Consider the following 21,443-nt stretch of genomic DNA (forward strand, 5'->3'; position numbering starts at 1 on the left):
GAAAATCACACAAAGAGAATGAACTATGTAATCTTATGTTGTAAATTTAGTTGAGAATTACTAAAAACTCATGCAAATTATCTACTTGACATAGAGAAATTACCCATCTTTGAAGAGTAATATATAATGTGGTTTGAAATATGTGCATGACTGACTCTGCTTTGCCCCATGGGAGATGTGCATGTTTTCTTAAAATATTTATTCAGTGAAGACTGTAGAGCAACCTCAGTCCACTCTATGGCCTGACCCACCTTAGAAGAAGGAAAAGGAAAACAAGTCCCTGAAACAGCATCAATGGCTTTTTAGCAAATAAACCCATGCTCTTAACAAAATTTATTTTGGCAGCATAAACACTTTTGTGTATACTGTATTGTGAGGAGACCTTCCACCGTCAGAAAATGAGACTGTGTCATGTGAGGCTGTGCAGCTGTTGGGACAGACACAGAGGTCCTTTAAATGCGGAGGTATTGGTTAAATAAAAAAAGTGTGCTCCAGTCCAGGCAGCATCAGGATCCTCAACAATTGTTCTACAGCATATTGGCAAAACCTGCTCAGTCCCTAGAAGTATTAAAATGGCATTCCACCTCACCAATGACACTATGCTCAGTCCTGCCCAAGAAAGAACTTACAAATAATCAAAGCAGTAAACCTTAAACAAATAAGCATATAAGTTTCTCTTTTAAATGCAAACTTACAGTGGCTTTATGCCAGAGTCTATATTTCTTAGAAAAACTCTATCACTGGCATAAATGAAAGAGGCAGTTTGATTTGTGGTCAGAGCAGTTTCCATTCTACTTCCACTGTAACAAATGTATTAATTCAGCTCAGACTTCCTCCTTCTGGCAGCCCTTTTGCTGTAAAAAGAGAAATTAGAAGTTCCAGCCAAATACCATACCTTGAACTGACCCACTTCAATACATAAACACTTTTACAACATGTTTATTCAGGTGTAGCAGTTGAAATTGGTTTAAGATGTTTCCAGTGACAGAGAGCTCAGCAACAGAAAAAAAAAAAAAAGAACTGAGAAACTTAACTGTTATGGAATAGAATAACTGGCAATCTGTTCTTCAAATTTTTGATTTTTTCCCCCCTGTCTTGGAGTACAACATAAAAAGTATTTGTTGAGCTTTTATTTTGATTTTTTAATGAAGTGTTAATTTAACAGAAACTAGATTTTTACTTGTATAGATTGATGACTGCAGAAATTATTTTTAATATATGATCTTTCTAATACTGAAATAGGTTGCTGCAAGATGTTCACAAATGGAATACAGTAAAATCGGTTTTCCATTCATTACAACACACACAGACCCTTTTATAGTTAAATAGGCACTTAACGCAAAGTTCCAAGTTTCCTTTGGTTTGCAGGAGGGTTTCTTTTTATTATTTTTCTAAAGACTTTCAATATTTTAATTTTTATCTGTGGAGAAAAAATACTTCTCTAAAGATTTATGTTCTGAAAACCGTAAAGATGTGCGTATGTTACAAATATGGGTTTCTTGGGCTTTACAAAGGTGGATATTGTGTGTGAAGTAAAGTACCCTTCAAACCAATGTGAACTCCCTTTAAAATAACTTTTGATATTATTAAGTTTCCTCTTGGTTTCCTTTTTACTTCAGCAATGAGTTGACTATTAAGATTCCATAAGTTAATGCTTGCTCAGTTACTTTTGGTCTTGAGCTACACCATAGCTTAACTATTTGACCTACTCCTTCAGACACAATACACCTACATTGATTATGTAGACTAAACCTTTTGAATGGCTGAACAGTTGTTTCTATTAGAAGTGCTAATGGGAACCCAGACTATATTACATGTGTTGAAAATATTGAATCTTTTATAAAATTTATTTGAACATGGTCAATTTTATTATTAAGTATACAGTATGTTTTAGATATTGCAAATATAAAAATAAAGAAGTCTACCCAAAACCTTTTGATTTAGGAAAACTATATGTAGATGTGCATTAGTATGAATTTAATTTTCATAGTTGATCCTTATTTTTTACTTCTAGTTTAAAAGGTATAGTATTACAGATAGATGATGATATATAAATATTAAGCATTAATATACCATAAAAATGGGGTGGGATAATAAAAAGAGTATTAAGTTAAAAGGATGGTAAGAACATCAGCTTGAGCCCAAGCTTAGTCACCTTGGGATTCAGACATGTCTAGGCATAGCTAGAATATTGGTAGGAGTAATTCACTGCACATGTTTTTGAATGAGGATGGAGCAACTTCATGGCATATAAAGATTAAGCATTAATATACCATAAAAATGGGGTGGGATAATAAAAAGAGTATTAAGTTAAAAGGATGGTAAGAACATCAGCTTGAGCCCAAGCTTAGTCACCTTGGGATTCAGACATGTCTAGGCATAGCTAGAATATTGGTAGGAGTAATTCACTGCACATGTTTTTGAATGAGGATGGAGCAACTTCATGGGAAAGTCATTCTAAGGAAAAGGTGAATCCCTAACTCATAGATTCAGAACAATGTCCTAGTGAGTATAAGGAAACAGTGATTTTAAGTCTGTGCAGCTCCAATTAGGTTGCATGACTAACTTCTAAAGAACAAAGAGAATTCAAGAAAATGTCATAGAACTGTTTTTACCTAAAGTCCCTACAAAATACTAGGAAGTCAAGGCATCACTACTTTGGAGCTTGGTTAGTAATGTGACACAGGTGGTGGGAAAAGGTTCTCCCTAAATCAGAAGAGTGGCTTTGGAGCATCTCCTCCCTGGGACAGGATGACAGACTGTAGATCCAAGATTATCTCCTGTACCAGCATCAGCATGAGCTTCTGAGAGTGGTCACTGTTCAAAGGTGAGCAGAGCATTGGGACTTTAAGGTGCACCAACAAGTGTACCAAAGCGAGAGACAGTGCCAATGATGCATGAAGTGACTGTTAGATCAAGAGGTCACCTCCCTTGCTGTTGTAGTAAAATATAGAAATGTTTAAAAATGCTTAAAGAATGTCTAAAAATATTAGGAAGGTTTTGAAATGTTTCCTTGAAACTTAAAGTGTGATATTAAGGACACATTCCCCACTGCCCTGAAACGTGTGTACCTCATAGATAAGGATTTGAACTTCAGTTACTGACTCAGAGTGACTTGTCAAAATAACCATTTGAGTGAGTGATGTACTCTCCCTAGATAACCGCATGTAGCCCCTTGCCCTATTTGAAATTAACATGTGTGCATTGACGTAATTCATTGATAGCCATCTGAACTGCTGAGGGTACGAAACAGGCTTTAAAAATGGGTCCTGGCCAGCCAATGGTGCTTGCCTGTAGAGACAGCCACAAAGGCACGTCCTTTGGTCAGTGCAGCAAGCGACGCTGCTCCAGGCTCCTCTCTCTGCCAGAGGACAGAAGAATGGCTAGTACCTCCCGATCTAGACACGACCAAGCTCTCGGGTGAGGAACGCCAGCCCCCTGCATCCGGACTGGACTAGCCTAGCTGCCGGACCCCAGAGGACAGCACCACTGGGATCCCATTAAGCCTGTACCCACAGCATCAGGAACTTTTATTGAGTAATAAAGTGCTGTGTGATTTGCAACTGCATATGTTTCATGGGGTGTAATTCCTTCGGCAGTTAATTTAATTATTTTGCGTACGCTTAAAACTGAAATTAAAGCTTCTGGTCTTTTTGGTCCTAGGCCTGCCCTTGGTCCTGCTTGGGTAGAGTAGCCTCTTGGCTAGCAACTGCTTGAATGTCCCACACCTGCACGGTTAAAGTTTATCTCAAGGGACCTTAGATAAACACCCCAGATCCTTTCTTGGGTTCTACTTAGGACACTTGCATTATATCCAGGCCCTAATGTTGTACACTGGGCAGATGGAAGAAATGTGACCTGTTAAATGGGTAGGTTGATAACAAGAGAAAGAGAAGAATTTGGTTGTTTAAGCTTAAATAGCTTTGGGGCCTCCTACACAAATGGGAGAAGATAGGAGATAGCAAAGGCCCTTGAAGAGCTTACCAGCATTCCAGTGATTTCACTGATGGCAGCTACACCCAAAGAAACAATGTTTGTGCCCAATTATCCTAGGCTTGTGTATCATAGAATTCTTGGATTATAAAATGAAAGAGATCATGAGAACAAAAATGCAAGTCTGGGGTTTGGAATTGGCAGAGGTATTTGCCTTTTATGTTTGTAAAAAGAATACCCATTAGATCTTTGCATGTAAAAACTTTTAGAACTATTCATATGTTGGCTGCCATATTGCCCCTCAAAATGACCATACAGGTACCAAGGGAAGAGAAACAATGTGAGCAGCAAAACATATCTGGTCATATAATTTCTCAGTTGTATTAACCACACAGTGAATAAAGACTGGGCTAGGATGACATCTTCTAAAAAGAAACAATTATTCTCTTCACACGGCAATCAAGAGGGACGAATGTGAGTCCGGGGTTCATGCCTACTAAATTTTATCATAACTGAAGCTGGAGATTCAAGACTTCCAGATACACTACTCGGACCCTTAAGCCTTTGGGTAAGCACTGGAGTCAGGGCATTGTATTCACATCTGTCTGAGAACACACTATTTCACATTTAGAGTCAGAGAGAAGGTAAGCCGGCAAACCAAAGATCCATCCCAAACTCACTGGTTTTGTATTTCAGGCCATTCTTTTTGGAAAATGTGACTTTCAAAGTGTTTATTTCTTTAAAATCAGGGTTATTAAAGGAGACTCTGACATAAAACAGCTCTTTAGAGACATGTTGATGTTACAAGGATAAGTGGTTCCAAATAGGAGCATTTAGTTTCCCTCCAGAATATACAGTTTGAAAAACATTCATTTGAGCATTTATCAGAGTCTAAACGTTCATATCGCTCTAAGATGTTAGCATAAATTCCAGTTTGTTTTTCCCTCCATAAACTCACAGTAATTGACTGCTTAACCCAAAACACCTGTGATGGAACTTGTGCACAAATTGTCTTTCCTTCATTTCAGAAAAGATTCTTGCAGTATCCTTTATGAATGATTTCATAGAAAACAAGTCAATGCATTGTTTCTCATTCACATATCCTCCTGATCTTTGCTTATTTGCAATCTGTGATTAAATTTGATTCTGGGGCTCATAAATTATAGTTTCTGTAATTCTAAATTATACTGGAATTTAACCCCTCTAGAAGCAGATGATTTAAAATGTGCAGAATTCTCTATCCAGCATATAGACCAAATCATTTTACATCAGATTTTAAGGAATGTGGAGAAGATACAATTTTGTCTACTTAAATTGCATATACATTTTAACTCAGTGTGACCTTAAAGTAAGCACGCTGCAATCTAGCTCTCAATTTCAACTCTGTTATAATTTGATGAAAAATTTGCATAGCTTCTAGTTTTACAGTACAAGCATAGACTTATGGCCAGATACAAGCACATGGATTTGATATATCACAAGCAGAATTTTACATTTGGGCTGAGAACTTTCTTGTTTTTAAAATGTTTTACATTGCCTTATAAACTCAAGCACCAAGAAAGGCTGGATATTAGGCGATCTCAGTGACACAGGAAAATTTTTAATTTATTGGGATAACAGGGTGTAAGATAGTAAGGTTTTTGAGTGATTCTTTATAGTAATTCTGGGGTTTTGTCTGAAAAACCAGGCTCTTCATGCAGTGCCTTTGCTAGAACTTCCCACTCTCTTCTTTATACTGCTATTTAAAAGAGTAAATTAAAAATAACCACTTAATTACATATTAAATATTATATATTAAATATTACATATGTACAATTCTAGTATACTCAGTATTGAAAAAGGTTCAAAAACCAAAGAAGGAACAAATGTAATAATATAAGAATAAGAATAGGCTTCTGTGGCTGATATTAAAGGAGAAAAGACATATTGGAGGTATGCAGTCACAGAGGGCAATTGGGAACGATAGGCTGACACAACTGACATGAAGTGTGAGTTAAGAATTGCCTAAAGATAAGAAATGTGGTTATGCCCTAGCCGGTTTGGCTCAGTGGATAGAGCGTCGGCCTGCAGACTAAAGGGTCCCAGGTTCGATTCTGGGCAAGGGCACATGCCCGGGTTGCAGGCTCGATCCCCAGTGGGGGGCGTGCAGGAGACAGCCAATCAATGATTCTCTCTCATCATTGATGTTTCTATCTCTCTCTCCCTCTTCCTTCCTCTCTGAAATCAATAAAAATATATTTAAAAAGGAAATGTGGTTATAATTCCTGGTAATATGACAGTAGGAGGAATCCATTTTCCTCTATGATTGGGGTGTGAGAAGGAGAGATAAGTTCAAAGGAGGAAGATTTTTTTTTTTAAGTTGAAATTCTTTCTACAACTTTTGCAGAAAGGACTGTCATGCCCTCCAGTTTGAAAGCATGGTGGGGATGAGAAAAGTGGATATTTGGTTAGAAACATCAGCATGCTGACTAGAGGCGTGATGGGGAAAAATACAAACAGTTGAGGACTGAAGTTCATGGGACTCCAGGAGGGAGGACCTGAGAAAAGAAAGGCTAATCATCAAGAATCAAGGCGAGAGGTGTGTGCCCAGTTGTGGAAGCTGTCCAGACACGCAGATGTTTCATTGCACCGAGGATGGGACTGAGATGACAGAAATGATCAGTCTCTTCCCATGGGACATCAGTCTGCGATGAGGAAGTGTACCGTCTCAGGGATGACAAGCCCAACAAATGCTAACTTGGGCCCTATTTCAGGTAGTGGAATATGCATGTCAAACTAAGAATTCCAACTTACCTTCACACAAGCACTTTTCAATAGCTCTTCTCCATATACAGGGTGGGGCAAAAGTAGGTTTACAGTTGTAAGGAGGCGAGACAGAGTTTATTCTTCTATTATTATTTATTGTACTGTTTTCCATATGAAAAACTGTAAACCTACTTTGGCCCCATTCTGTATATAGTGCCTTTCCCCTGAGGCCCTATGAGTTTTACAGACATCATCTCTCACATGCCCCAAAAGACTGGTTAGTTGATCTCATAGCCCTCATTTATTTTAAGAAAGCAGAAACATTCTTTTCACAAAACCATGGGAAAAGTGAATTATTTTTTAGACTTTTTTCTAGTTATTATGTGACTTTTTTAAAAAAAGTATACACACACAGATATTTCTTTCTTTAAAATCATAAAAGATTTAAATAAAATTCTAATGATGCATGTTTTAGCAGAAATCAACCAATAGGGTCTTTAAAAACTATGATTATGTCTTAATATATCAATGAAGAAAAGCTTTTTAGTTTGTTTCATAGCAGTGAAATTAATTTCATACTCTGCATTTTATTGATAGTGGGGGAAGTGGTCCTCAAAATGAACTTACTGCAGTTGTTTGGGAAATTTATGAGTTTCTAAAGAAAACATTCTTTTATACTAGCTTATATGATATATTATTCAAAGTATTTTTTTATCATACCAAAAAGCATGGTTCCCTAAATGTTTGACCTTCCCTTTCAATTTGATACATGAACCTGTAAAATGACCACAAGCTGCTTGTAGGATCCTTGCCATAGGCCAGTATTACCAAAACGGAAGAGAAATACATTATTTTGACATCCAAGAGAAAGAGTGACAAGAGTAAAAGATGTTTTCCCAAATATGCAGTAAAGAGCTGATACTGAGATATGCATATGCCATGATAAGTGTCTACTCTGTCAAAAAAAAATATGGAGTTTAGACATTTGTGACTTATTTCTTATACATATGAAGATTGGACCAAAAAATATTCATCTGAGTAAAGAGAAGCAGACCTTTTCTTCAATTTCTCATGTCTTTGGCTGTGGCAAGAATGTAAATTGGCCTACCCCACATAAGGACCATTCCCAAGGGAAGTTCTCATGCCACATTGATTCCATGGTGGTCCCTAGAACAAAAGCATCCTTTTGAGCTATAAGGATAGGAAATAATATGCAAAATAATAGTTGGATTTCCAGAGTGTTACACTGGGGTCATCAGCATCATCTGATCTCGTAGCATAACTAGAACTTTTATATATCTACTAGAGGCCCGATGCACGAAATTCATGTAAGGGTAGGCCTTCCTTCCCCCCGGCTGCTGGCACCAGCTTCCCTCTGGCAACTGGGACCTAGGATTCCCTCGCAGCCCTGGCTTCATCCAGACGGTCATCCAGAAGGACGTCTGGTCTAATTAGCATATTACACTTTTATTATTATAGACTAGAGCAGTGATGGCAAATCTATGACACGTGTGTCAGAGGTGACATGCGAACTCATTCTTTTGGTTGATTTTTCTTTGTTAAATGGCATTTAAATATATAAAATAAATATCAAAAATATAACTCTTTGTTTTACTATGGTTGCAAATATCAAAAAATTTCTATATGTGACATGGCACCAGAGTTAAGTTAGGGTTTTTCAAAATGCTGACATGCCGAGCTCAAAAGGTTCGCCATCACTGGACTAGAGGCTCAGTGCACAACATTCATGCACTGGGGGTGGGAGGGAAGGTCCTGCAGCCTGGCCTGCACCCTCTTGCAGTCCAGGACCCCTCGAGGGATGTCTGTGGGGAGCAGGCTTAAGCCAGCAGGCAGACATCACCCGAGGGCTCCTTAGCGCTGCCATGGAGGCAGAAGAGGCCCCCACCACTGACACTGTGCTCGCCAGCCGTGAGCCCAGCGTCATAGCGACCAGTCATTCTGCCATTCGGTCGATTTGCATATTAGCCTTTTATTATATAGGATCAGTTGTATTACTTCAAAGAGAAATGGTGTGACTAGATGCACATGTAGATATAGCTGATACCCAAAAGTAATAATGAGCATGCCTTTCAAAAGGATCAGAGAAACTGAGAATTGAGGAGGTTAGCTAATTCAATACTTCTCAAGAGAGGAGCAGCAGCTGCCATTCACTGAAGCTAGGTATTTCACCTTGATTTACATGCATGATCTTATTTACGCCTCATAACGAAACAATGACTACATTTTAGTAATGAATAAAATAAGGCTTAAAAAGTGTCAGATGTTTGTTTAACTCCACCCTGTCAACCCTAAAGTAGTGTGCTATTCCTTTAAGTACACAATGTTCCCTTTGTCAGGGATTATTTAGGGCTGATGCTTTCATCTTAGGTCTCTGCTTTTGACCTTGAGAAGACGGGAGGAAAACCATCCATCTCATAGGTCCGTCAGTGACCCACAAACTGTCCGTCAAGAACAGTGTTAGAGCTGCTTGTTTTGTTAAGTTCAAAATCGGATTTTCCTTAGGAAGTGGGAAGATAAGCACTGAACACTCCTTGCCAGCCATGAAAGGGCAGGTGGTCTCCCCGGTTTCTATTCCATTCAGATGGAAACTTTTCACACTGCAGTGAAATTGGTGTGCATTTTTAAGGACCTGGGACATATAATTTCCTTATCAAAATAATTTCCCTCTAATTTCAAATTTTGATCATCACTTGCACTCTTATACTGTTGGTTTGCTTGTTAGATGCTTTTGTTTCTGTTTTGGTTTTCCTTCATCCTCTGTGAGCTTACTCCACGTGTGCCCAAGTTCAACTCTCAGCAGCACAGAACTGCAGTGACTCCTCATACCTTACACTGACTAGAGGTTCTCTCTTCTTCCCATTGTGCTCCCTGCTTGTGATGCAAAAACAGCACTGCTATTTTTGCAATATGTCTTTAACAACCATGGACCAGCAAGAGGTTAAAATTACAGTGGAAAGAACAACAGGAAAGACAGAGTTAATGCTTGGGTCTGACAAAAATAAGGAGAATTTCATATTCTTCATGGCATTAAATCAATATAACCATGAAAACATTTACCCCTCAGATCATGACTGAAACCAAGGTTAGAGTCTAGAATAAGGAATATAGCAAACAACAAAAACTGGACTATGTTCCTAACATTGGCTTTGTTGGGCAAGACTGGTGCTCCATGATTACTGTTCTGAATTAGGGAAAATCAAAAACAGAAATACAGATGTAGCCAAACACTTCCATATCCGTTTTCATTAGGGAAAGCTAAGTGATGGTAAAGTACATCTTTCACCAGATAATGAAGCAAGACTAACTCCTGTTTGTCTCTGCTTACTTTATAAATCATTGATTTCAAAACTCTCTTTTATGTATGTTTTTGAGTTGTGATGCTAAAATTTGGATAAGCAAATTATGTTTACCATGTGGATCTCATTCAAATATAAACATACTATAAATTAAAACAAAGGAAATTGCCTTTAAAACCTCGTTCTGAAATGTTGTGTATAAAATGGACATGGTAAAATAGCAAAGGCAAGTTTTACAATTTATTACTGAATATATTCTATCATCAACATCTGTTTATAAATGAAAGTTATTTTCTCACTACAAATTGTTAAACAAGACCAAACTAGGCTATTAGATGCCCATTTCAGAGTTTTACCTGAAAAAAAATATAATATAGATATCAAAAATATAGATATTCAAAAAGAAATCAGAATCATGGTTTTTCATTATCAACAGAACTAAACTATCTGTAAATTAGAAGATTCAAACCTTTTTGTTCAAAATATGAGGTTTTTAGAAAAGCAGTCTGATGAAGCTCTGCTTATATGGGTAAGAAAAAAAAGCTAAGTATACTGTCAATTTTTTAAAATGAGTTTCATTGCCAGAGATCTTCCTTTTTTTCTTTTTTGGAAAAAAAAAATTACCCCAATGTGTTACTCCCCAAAACACAATTCAGGTAGTCCAAGACCTTTTTAAAAGTTAGAACTATACCAACTCACCATCAGCTTTGATGCTGGGAGAAGGGATCATGTAATGAGAGAAAAGGACTGATTTCAGACTGGCTTTTTGCAAAATAATAAACTAATAATTTTTTTTTGAAACTTGACCAGCATTCTTGACTAGCCTGAGGATGAGTTTGCTACACCCTGGTTTAAATTAGAAACTTGAGCACCAGTTCAGACTTGAAGAGAGTAGGGGGAGAGGGAGGTAGGAGGGTTCCATGGTGGGGAGTATGGATTAAGGGACAGTAAAGCAGAGAAGGCGAGAAAGCAAGGGGAGGAGAACCTATCAAAATATGTTAGTGAGTGACACAGGGCACAAAGGAAGGGTGAATTTAGTTATCAAATTAAAAATAAAGAAATTAAATTTGGCTAAATTTAATTACACATTGAAGTCAATTGCTGGCAAAAGAAAAGTTACTTTTTCTTCTTTTTATTTTATGAGTTTATCAAATTAACTTTAATTGTGTAGGGGGCTAAAAGAACTATTGAAGTAGTGTAGTTAGATTGAGAAAACAAAAAAATATGGTAAAACTGCTATTACCTTTTTGGGGCCAGATCACATTTAAATTCCAGACAGAAAGTATAAAAACCAAAAGGTAATTCCAAACACATCCCAGAGAAAATTCATTGTTGGTCCATAACAATCATTATTAATAGCATTGTTTTATTTGGAAATTATAAAAATACCTTTTATCCAGGTTATAATTTATACAAACTTCATGTAATTTGTAAGAGTCATAGTATGTAATATCTGGCTCTGAAAACACCACATGTTTAGATTCATGGGCAAGATTCTTAAACTATGGAAGGCTATTTATTCATGCACAAAATGGGATAATCATGAAGATCAAGTAGACATTCCACTTAAAGAGCTTAGGAAATGCCTAGTATTTAGTAAGCTTTCAGAAAATGTTGGTTTTCTTTAGTTATTAAAATTATCTTGATTGAACATCACAGCAAACACATAGTTTGACTATTTACTTCAAATGAACTAAAGATATACCTACGAAGTAAAACCTGGAATTACTAGTAATCATGGAAAAGAAAAAAATGTGAAATATTAGCATGGAAGAATAATTGATGTTGATAAAAAAAGTACTACAAAAATCAGGGTATAAAAACAGCAGATTTTCAATTAGACAGAAAATAGGTTTTGATAGAGCAAGTTTGAAAATAAAGTATAGTTTATGAAAATATTATATGATTAATAAGATAGTGGGTTGAACAAAGTAGAAATTTAATAGTGCTCCAATATTTATGTTTAGCTACCCTAGCTCATTTTTATTCAGTGGGAAATAGCAAAAATCTAAAGCATACAGGAAGATTTATGTTTTTTGATGTGCTTTAAGACATTACATAAGTTAGAAGACCCCTATGTCACAGCTTACATGGGTTTGGGAAATAAACAAATGCTGATTTTAAACACCAAGGGAAATCTATGTAATATCTATTTTCGGTAGAAATCTAATCATTTTTACCATAAAAATAAAGGAATTCTCAAGTTTTCTGAATCATCCACATAAAATGACTACGTGAATGGCTATTTAGCTATGTTATTTATTTAACACAAGATTTATTTATTTATTTATTTATTTACTGAATTTATTTGGGTGACATATATACTAATAAAAGGGTAATATGCTAATTAGGGTGGACGTCTTCCGGACATCCATCTGGACAAAGCCACAGCAGCTGCAAGGCCCTGGGGCTCAGGCCTCGCATCCACCGTGGCTGGCAGTGGCAGCAACAGCGGGGTGATGGGGGTGGTGCTTTCCCCTAATCAGCCTGGTCGCCTCCCACAGAGGGAGGCCAGGCTGCAGCTTAGGCCTGCTCCCCTGAGGGCTTCCGGACTGTGAGAGGGGGCAGGCCGGGCTGAGGGATGCCCCCTCCAGTGCACGAATTTTTGTGCACTGGGTCTCTACTTGGTTAATAAAACCATATAGGTTTCAAGTGTGCAACTCAATAAAGCATCATGTGCACACTGCATCCAAAGTCAAGTTTCTCCATCCCCATTTATTCCCCCTTTGCCTACTTCCATCTCCCACCACCACCCTTTCTCTCTGGCAATCACCATGTCAATTGTTAGGTCTATATGTTTTGGGTTAATTCCTTCACCTTTTTTTTCAACCAGCCCCTAATGCCCCTCTTTTCTGATATCTGTCAGTCTGTTCTATGTATGCTTCTGTTTCTATTTTTTTAAATATATTTTTATTTATTTCAGAAAGGAGGGAAGAGGGTGAAAGAGATTGAAACATCAATGATGAAAGAAAATCACTGTGCCCTGACTGGAATAGAACCGTGACCTGGTTCATAAGTCACCACTCAACCACTGAGCCACGCCGGCCTGACCTGTTTCTATTTTTTTTATTAAATAATTTTGTTGATTAGATTCCATATATCAGTGAGATCATATGGTATTTGTCCTTTAAAAAAATTAGAAACTAATACATTGTCATAAATTAATTTATGTCTTAATGTTTTTGAAATTTTATAGAAATATGAATCAGAAGCCATTTTAATATGCTCTGAAAAATTTTAGATTTTGTCTTGTTATAATACTGAAAACTTTCTGTGGCACTTAAAGGGAATATAATCCTACTAAATGCTGTAATAAGAGCTCTCTAGAAACCTTAATAATGATAGATTTTCAACTATGAACTTATATCTGATACCTCACATGATAACTTGTGTATAATCTTCTGCCACAATATTCCCCAAAAGAAAGTGCTTGGAATTTGTTGATTTCCTTTACCAGTTTCTCCATTTCTGGTTTTACATATCTTGAGTTTGAGTTTCACTGTAAATACGTAATATCAGGCTCCTTTACCATATAAATATCTATTGATTGTGCCCTCTCTGAATATAATATATATGTATAATGCTTAAACTATCACATATGCTTCTAAATTACAATTACCTAACAAATTATCTCATGCAATATAATAATCCCTAGACAAAAGGTCATATAAATAGTGAATTCTTCCAGAAATGTAACTCATGCCTTCACAGTACAAACAATTCCACAGCCATTAATTTCCATTTCTTAAGCATGTTTTCCTTGTGCCTTAAATCTGCTTTTTTGTTGTTGTTGCACATTGATTTAATTTCTGGACTACGTGAAAAAATCCAATTTTACTTACTTATTTTACTTAGTTAAATATTTGAAGATAAATATTCCTCATCTATTCTTCTAATTTATTCTTAAATATTCATCCAAAAGTCAAGCAAGTATGCTCTAATTATCCTTAACATTAAACACTACATAAAGAACTACTTCTTTTATACTAATATTTACCTAGGAAAATCGTAGGAGTATGTGTTCCTTTATACTTCCAGAAATTTTAGAAAGATATGTGATTCTTGCAGTTTCACTAATGTAGACTCTCTCATTTATTTACTTGAAACCAATTGTCATCACCATAAATTCAGCAGAAGGGAGCCATATGCTTTTATGAACAAAAATGACTTAATTGCTTTATAAGACAAAGTTCAGATAAGGAAAGAGAATATTATCAAATCTCAAAATGTTTAAAAGATCCTCTGATAAGTAGACATAATTCAATTTTCTGAACTTAGATAAATAATCATGAGAAACTATACTCAAAACAGCAGGACCAAAAGAAAAATATCACCCTTGATCTCTGAGTTTCTTTTGCTACTTATTAGCACTATGTCAGCTGATATTCAGATTAACCAGCCACATAGATCATCTGACCCTGGACACAGATAAATAGTCATCTGACAACAGAGGGGCTTAATTTAGAAATGTTCCCCTGAGGTAAAAAATAGACTGTCTTAGAGATCCCTAGGATAACACAACAAGCGTATTTAATCAAATACTTTCATTTAAAAATAGCACATTTAGGAGATATCACAGGATACTGTAATTGTGAAGAAAACTTTTATCAGTATGTTAAATTGTTCTTTATATAATAAAGAACAATAGGAATGAAAAACACCTTAAGGTTGTAGAAAAATAACTAATCCCATTCATTATTATTAATGTAGATGTAGCAGTTGTCAATTTCCAGGAATGAACAACAATAACAAAAAATCCACAAGTCAAAGAGTAGAGAACATGAAAAAACCTTGGGTAATAAAAGTTTTAAAATATTCACCTTTAATTTCATTGTATTGATAACTAAAGTGAAGACATTTTTTTTAAGTTTGCACAATAATTATTTTGGCGGAAAGGAGATTAAATCATTGGAGCTTTTAGGAAAACTCTGAATATAATATCATTTCTAAAAAATAAGGATAGAGAAAACTCTTGTGTACCAACAAGCAGAAAAAAAACTGTACCTTTACCCCTTTACAATGTCTGAGAAATATAGCTGATGATCAACATGGGTTACAATCTGAGAAGACAACCATTACAATGGTTTGTTTCCTTGACTTTCAAGGAGGTCTTCTCTGATGTTCTTCCGCGCATTTCATAAGGTATCTTCAGTTTTCTGATTGTTTTATGGGAAATATTTATACAGTGGGAATTTTATACAAATTTCTACAAATATCAGTACAACATGCTATATTAGGAACTATCAGGTCCCCAACTCTTTAGCAAAGACTGTTAATATTTCTCCAGCCATGTGTTCTATGAGCAATAAAATACTGAGTGTAATTCTACAATCTTTGTAAGAAGTCATGTTGATGTGTAAGGCTTGCTAATAGGTTTACTAGTCAAATACCAGTAATTCACATTGAGACATCTTTGTGTTGTAAAATTTTTTCTAATGGTAATTAATTTAGGGAAGCCTTTAATTATTTGTCACTGTATATAATACTATCTAGTGACAAAAAATTTGTTTCCCTTATATTATTGATGCAATTAGTTATCCACAAAATAACTATTTTATTTTTTCTAAGAGTAAAATGGTTGGGACTCAAAAAAAGTACATTAAGTACTAGTAATGTGATATTTGCTGGTGTCTATGAATACCTAACTAATATAAGCAAGCAATTTATCATCACACATATCTCTGGGTGTTCATTTCTATTGCCTTCATACCCTAGATCAGAATTTATTTAAAAGTTTCCTATCCATAATCATTTTATTAACCAAAGTTATTAGACATGAGCCTAATAACAGCACTGTCTATATACTCTGCTGCCAACTCAAAGTGTAAGAACATATGTTAATAATCTTACTTTTCTTTGGTGGACTATCATTTGTGAATTTATCTAAAACTTCCTTAAGACATCTATAAAACCTCCACAATAAGATAATTGATCCTAAATTAAAGGAGTGCCATCAAGAGTAAATAAAAAAGCCTCTGTGAACTACTCTCTAAACAATTGAGCATGAAGACCTGCATTCCTGTCTTATTATATTCCAGACCCTATCATCTAATACAGCCTCACACTGTCCTTATAAAATAATTACTATAGCACTCATTTTATAGGTGCTGTAGCTAAATATGAAGTATTTTGAATGAGTCAACATTTGAATCTAACTTTCTTAATGATATCTTCTTATAATTATATTTCCAGAATGGAGCTATCTATTCTATTTACTATATTTAAATTAGGTACCAAAAATTCTAAGTTACCTGTAACAATGACTAAAAAATTATTTAAATTAAATATAATGGAATTTATATTGGACAGTTATATCTCTGAAATATTTTTTTCTTGATTTGGCTACAAAATTTAGTAAAACTTTGATATTTCTAACTTTAAATCTTAATTTTTAACTTGATATGTTTGGAAATTATGCCACAACTTTGAAGAAAAGATGGATTTTAGAGTCTTATTTTAAAAAGAACTCTATAATGTTTTTTGGACATTAAACAATACCTTTACAAAACAACATTTTGATGACTTGAATACAAATGAATCAGAAACATACGGATTGAATTTTCCTTGACGTATAAGTGGGTTTGAATAGAGAGAAAAATAGTCATTGGCAAAATTCATTCTGAGTATTGCCAAACCTAAAATGTCTGAAAACATACGATTTTAAAAAGACATTCTAATGATCTCAAAAATACTATATTAGTTTTTCCATCTCTACATTATTCTATGAACTCAAGTTTGAAAAATAATTAATTTACTTAGAAGGTTTACACTTTATAAAACATCAAACAATGGAAAATTATAGTGTTTAGAGTATAAACCCCTCTTAAATGCTAGATTATACTGCTGTTTAATAAACCCTATGTGCATATATGTGTAAATGATAATAATTATAGATTTAATAACCATTTTAATAAAGTCCTAATAAGTCATATAATTTAGGGAATTGAAAATCTAACAATAAATTATAAGACAGAAATAAGCCTACTTATTTGCTATTAAAAGAGAGTACATATTCTATCATGGAGGTTTATTAATCACTATGAGAAAGTTCTTGAGCACTTGAAAACTGATTTTGCACAATTGGATACCACTACTTATCTGGAAGCTCAATATTTGTCCATTAAAAAGCAACATCTTGTTTGTTTACTTGCACATATGTTTGCTTTATTTTGCTGAAACAAGTCTATGAAACTCAGAATCATCTATTCTGCATTAAAAACCAAACAAAACCAAACAAAACCAAACAAAACAATCTAAAAATAGAATAGTTTTAAACTCTCATGCCAAATCCATGGCAGTCCATTTGTCAGATTTCTAAAAAGAATATTTCACAGACTGACGTATTTTCCACAGGTCCTCTGAGAAATCATAATGCTACTTTTAATTTCAACAGCCTTTTGATTTCCAAAATATATTTAGGCCTCTGCAATTTTTTCTTTGCAGGAGCAGGATAAACAACATTGAATAATATTCATCACTGACTTTCTCCTCACCTTACGATTGAAACTTTTAACTACTGCACTGTGGTTTGCGGTACCAAATTCTCCTCCTGTGTTATACCAAACTGGTTTGGTTAATAATCACCCGAAATTTACAGTGTGGAATGTCCTTTGAAGAGTAACATGTTCAGTGTCAGGTGTCTAAAAGAGCCTTTTAAATCACAAACTCATTCAATGATCATTCAAGACATGTTTTTAATACCTACACCCTGCATTGTACCAAGCACCAAGGGTGTGATTGTGAACAAGAAATACACATCCCATGACCGCATGAAACTGATATTCATTCCAACATGTAATCACGATGGTGTTGCTGTGATTGATTAAAGCAGCAAGTCTAGTTCTTTTATGAAGTGTGAGCAAGCTACAGAATATATTATACGTAAGTTACATTTCATGTTCCTTCCATGATTTGTCTCCAAATCACTTTCCTAATAGCATCTGCAATCATATTTATGCATGAAAGTTGTTCTAGCCAACTCTGGACTATTGACTTTTCCCAGACCATACCATGCCATTTCTCCAGTCGATGTATTTACTCACATTGTTTCCTCATTCAGGAATGAATTCTCTCCTCCGGGTCTCACCACCACTCCATATACCTCCACAATTCCTTTCCACCTCATCTCCATTCCTTGCAATCTTACCCAGCTGACCTAGTTTAAAAGTCATCTGAACCATGGTCCTTTTGTCTGTGTCCCATTTGGACTCAACCATCTCTTTTCTGTTTTCTTATAGTGTCTTGATTGTACCACTATTTTTAGCATTTATGGTGTCTTATTCTTTCTACAATTAACTACAAATGTCTGTCTCCCAAGTTATATTGTCCTTTAACATTTTGTCTTACATGTATAAACACTCAATAATTCTATGTTGAACAAATAAATAAACGAATAATAGTCAATGAACGAATCTGAAAGTATGCTTTTCTGAGTATCATTCTTTTATAACTTCTAGTTACTTTTGCTAAGAAATAAACATATTTAGAGTCCACTATTGCAAATAAAAGATGGTCTGTCTGCTCTTTTTGAAGCAATATCCCAATATCATGTTGAGAACATCAGCAGTAGTAACGAATGGAGCAGTAATAAGTGGAAGCATCTGGTAATCCATATTTATAGAGAAATGTCAGTTGTATATTCTCCATGAGGTTGCAGTTAATAAAATTAAGGTACTGGGAGGTTCACTTGCATTCCTAGGGCTATACATGCTCTACCTCTGGTTAAAATCTGTTTTAAGCATTGCTTAAATGAGAAAAGCCAGATTGCCTAGCACAGTTAGCCATTTTAATATTTTCACATTAGACAATATTAGAGAGACAAAGAATATGAACAAAATGCTGTATATATCAAACCTTACTTTTAAATAAAAAAATTCAGAACCATTGAAAAAAGTGAAATGCTTAATAAACCCATAAATAATACAACAGTAATTTAAAGTAAATTTACCCTTAAAATATAAGAAAAATAAATTAAGGAAAGAGGGGAAACTCAAAATGCAATGTAGTTCTGGCAGAGAAAAAGATACATTGAAAGCATATATAAACTAAATTACATAGATAGTAAAGGAAAGAGAACCAATATAACAGGAGTGAAAATACAAAAGAGAAATTTCAGAATTTTCAAGGGGGTGGGGGAGGGAATTAAAAGGAAACAGGCTGATCATATTTCACAGATCTCTTGAGTTGTTTAGTTAGACATTTCAAGCATAACCCCAATTAAAAGGCTGGGAGAAGCACATATCATTAATTTATTTTTTTTGTTTGGGCCAATAATGGGGAAGAAACGACTGGCTCACTCCCACACTGCCCATTTCCAAGTCATATTTCTGATCATAAATGTACAGAAGTTTAACATTGTAAGAATTTTTGGAATATTATATAAATATCTGCTTTTCTCAGTTTACATTTATAATGCTTGAATACTGAGAATCCATAACACTAATCCCAAAGCCATAATTGAAAAATAACTCATAATTCAAAATCTTTAAATTGTTTATTTAAAAAATCAGCATTATAATTAAAATCTATGGAATGTATGGGGGGGGTCTAAAACTTGTCTATAACACTTTCAGCAAAAATATTGTGTTTCTCAATCAAGATCTGAGGTGCATGAAACCTTCACTATACTAACTCCAAAATATACTTAATTTATGGCAGATAACCTTATTCCATATACAAAACCTTGGAATGACAACATTGGTTATAGTATTACTAGAGGCCCAGTGCATGAACATTCATGCTCTGGAGGGGGGGGTCCCTCAGGCTGGCCTGCCCCCTCTCACAGCCCAGGAGCCCTCAGGAGCGGGATGCGACCCGGCGATCAGGGGAAGGAGATGCCCCATCACACCTCTGCTGCTGCCACTGCCGGCAGCGCAAGCCTCAGCTGGACCTGGTTACCTGAGCCTCAGGCTGGCCCTGGGTGGCTGGGGGACTGGGAGACTCTGAAGGCAGGCGCGCAGAGCGGCCAGGCCCCCCTGGGGGCGGGCCTGGCTTTGCCACATGCCTGCCGCCCCAGCAGGGCTGAGTGACTGGGTGCTGCCATCTTGTGGCTGTGGTCACCGTCATTTTTGAGGGCATGGCAGTCAATTGGCATATTCCCTCCTTATTGGCTGTGGGTGCCACCATCTTTGAGGGCAGGGCAGTCAATTAGCATATCCCCTCCTTATTGGCTGTGGGCATCACCATCTTTGCGACAGCATGAGGGTCAATTAGTATATTCCCTCTTTATTAGATAGGATTCTTGGGCTGTGAATTTGCCTATAGGTAGAACAATGTAAAGTCCTGTGGCTTACAGTAATAGACTCCCTTGCAAGAGACCCAAGATAGACCCATCTTATGCTTAACTGTAGTTCACTAAACAAAGCAAGGAGAAATGAGTGAGAGATTTTACAACTCATGTTTCTATTGCCTGATCCTGCAAAAAACTAAAAGCAGTAAAACTTAATAAGGCATGTTCTCTAATTATCATCCCTTTGAAAACTACCCTCCCTAGGGCTGACCCTAATATTTTCAGGGTGTGGGGCAAGATCACAATGTAGTCCCACATGGTAGATTTTTAAATATTTAAAAATGACTAATCAAGCTAAAATATCATTACAGAAATTATGTTTTTCCTGTTACCATGACAAATAGAATTTTAAATAAGGTCAGATTTGAATATAAAATTTTTTTCAACCCTTTGAGTGATCAAAGGCCAACAACACTCTGATTAAATTGGCCTTGGCTCCCCTGACCTTGGGATCAAATGTGCCCAGCCCCCTCTCACCACAGTCTGTAAATTCTTTTCTATTCATCTGAAATGACTACCCTTCTACAACTTCTTTCCCTAATTACATCTTCCTAATCTTTAAGCTTGTAGCTTGAATTCTCTCATTGTTCAATACTCAAGTCATTCAGACTCTTCTTAGTGTGTAGTGACAAACATTCATCAAAATTCTTATGTAGTTACTACCTCGTGCCTCATCAAGCCTCATGAAGCCATCTCTGCATTATCTAACCATTTCATCTCTAGCATCTAGCCAAGCACCCAGCACTTAGTTGTTCAATAAATGCTTGTGAGCATAAGAATAACTTCTGGGGTGTCTTAAAAATGAAGATTTCCTACTGACCCCTACCGTAAGTGATTCTGGAACTGTTGTCTTTGACCAAATATTATAATACTAGAAGCCCGGTGCATGAAATTTGTGCACTGGTGGGGGTGTCCCTCAGCCCAGCCTGCACCCTCTCCAATCTGGGACATCCCTCTCACAATCCGGGACTGCTGGCTCCTAACCACTCACCTGCCTGACAGCCTGATCACCCCCTAAGTGCTCCCCTGTCAGCCTGATTGACACCTAACTGCTCCCCTGCCGGCCTGATCACCCCCAACTGCCCTCCCCTGCTGACCCAATTGCCCCCAACTGCCTTCCCCTGCAGGCCTGGTCACCCCCAACTGCCCTCCCTTGCTGG

At 36.1% G+C, this 21,443-nt stretch overlaps 1 protein-coding gene across 1 annotated transcript in view; it reads right to left on the reverse strand.

The window, feature by feature from the left end:
* Window positions 1–21,443, reverse strand: part of BMP5 (bone morphogenetic protein 5) — a 135,712-nt gene that overhangs the window by 17,496 nt on the left and 96,773 nt on the right. The window lies entirely within an intron of this gene.

The sequence above is a fragment of the Myotis brandtii genome, unplaced genomic scaffold, assembly GCF_000412655.1.
Source record: "Myotis brandtii unplaced genomic scaffold, ASM41265v1 scaffold176, whole genome shotgun sequence".
Classification (NCBI taxonomy): Eukaryota; Metazoa; Chordata; class Mammalia; order Chiroptera; family Vespertilionidae; genus Myotis; species Myotis brandtii.